Source organism: Octopus bimaculoides, chromosome 27 (assembly GCF_001194135.2).
Source record: "Octopus bimaculoides isolate UCB-OBI-ISO-001 chromosome 27, ASM119413v2, whole genome shotgun sequence".
In the NCBI taxonomy this organism is placed as follows: Eukaryota; Metazoa; Mollusca; class Cephalopoda; order Octopoda; family Octopodidae; genus Octopus; species Octopus bimaculoides.
In genome coordinates, this window is record NC_069007.1 from 8,937,436 (window position 1) to 8,939,302 (window position 1,867).

A 1,867-nucleotide genomic window follows, 5' to 3' on the forward strand; every position below is an offset into this window, starting at 1 on the left:
ATTAAATATGATTAACTTACTTATTGTTTGGAAACAGCCAATAATTGACATAGTGACAGTCATTTGTTCTTGTGAGTTTACTGATTGGAAGTGAATCAGAATCTGGCTTGCATTTGTTCCTTGTGGTATTGTACCATTTTCAGTTGCTTCGAAAGTCTATTGAACAAAGAACCAGACATGATATTAAGAGAACACAGCTTTACAGAGTGTAGTCAATACCCAGTGTCTTGTCTTATATTTAGACTATGTGAATACCTAGTCATATTCGATAAAATATCCACCAGAGATATAAATTAGAACTAAACCAGTTTATTCACATTATTAAAATCTCAAAACAATAAGATAATGCATAATTAATTTAAAACAAATGTGAATGAATAAGTATTATGTTTAACAGAAAAACCTGAATGTTAAAGGGTTAAACTAATATAAAAGTAAATATTTATGTCACTTACCCTAATTACATTTGAATGATCTTTCTGAAAACTTATGGTAAACGTAGCTACATTTTTATGCTTCTGTAAAATAACTGCTGCTCCATATTTCAAAATGTTGTTATCAATTTTAACTCCAACTTTTGATGAAGCAGATGGCTTTATTTTCCAACCTGTTCCAAATGGCCGTAACACTTCTGGAGATTCCTTAGTTGTCATTAAGATATCAGAATCTGGGATATATTGCCCATTTGCCATTCCATCCATAAATCTGCAATTTTCAACTAAAACAAGAATTAAAAGGGTTTTGTTAAAATATCACATTTGAAATTCATGAGGTAAAATCTCAACAGTAGCTGAATTCTTTGGCTCAATGGTAGGGTACAGTTCACTGTTGTATTTAGTAGAGACATTAATAACATCATTTTTGATAAATAGAAAATTTGTAGGGGAGAAAAGTGAGTTAATAAGATTCATGTTTTCCTAAAGATAATAGAAGAAGAAATAAAATGTTTATCATGACATATGAAAACCGTGGCTGTCAATCTATATTTCTACCAATCTCTGTATTACTTTTCCTCAATTTTGACACAGATATACACACACTTAGTATGTGTGTGTGTATCTATCTATTTATCTATCTATCTATCCATATATATATATATATATATATAAATATATATGTGTATGTATGTACTGATATGTAGTAGGAAGAAAGAAATTGGGAGAGTATGCCCATACATCTCAAAGCACACATATATACAATACATAAATATATGGTGAGATGTATCCACACATTTACAGGATCCTACAACCAAATATGCATATCCCCCCATATTGACATGAAGATATATAGACGGACATGCATTTGCACTAACACACACACACATGCAATGAATTGAAATGGTAGCATATAAATGGTTTTAATTCATGGTAATATTTACTAACCTGTTGGAGTAGATCCTGAATATGGCGTTGAGCTTGATGATCCTGGAAATGCAAAGTAGATAACTCATTTTACATTTTGGTAGAAACAAAATATAGCACTAGAAATTATGTTCACTCATTTTAGGTAATTTCTAAAATGGTATTAAAATGGCAGAGATGTCTCTACAATTGCCCCTTTATAATTTCAGTCTTTTATTTTCTTTCTAACAGTGTTTATGTTTAAGTCCAAAGAAATTAAATATTAAAGTTATGTGGAGTTTTTGATTATGAGAGAGAGTATTGACCAAATACAGCAAAGTGTTTTCATGTTGTGTGTGAAATACTTATGCATGTGTTTTTGTATTTATGTAATTACACACATACAAAATTAACATATTGTTATGAGCAACAAATTATGTTAATGATAATTTCAACTTTGTACGACACATGTTAGATCACTGATCTCTGATTTTCCAAGGCAGGACAAAAACATTTACTGTAGGTTT

The 1,867-nt window shown here is 30.1% G+C and overlaps 1 protein-coding gene across 1 annotated transcript in view; it reads right to left on the minus strand.

The window, feature by feature from the left end:
- LOC106881592 (uncharacterized) overlaps positions 1 to 1,867 on the minus strand; it is a 158,543-nt gene that overhangs the window by 127,026 nt on the left and 29,650 nt on the right. The gene's annotated exons all lie outside the window — the stretch shown is intronic.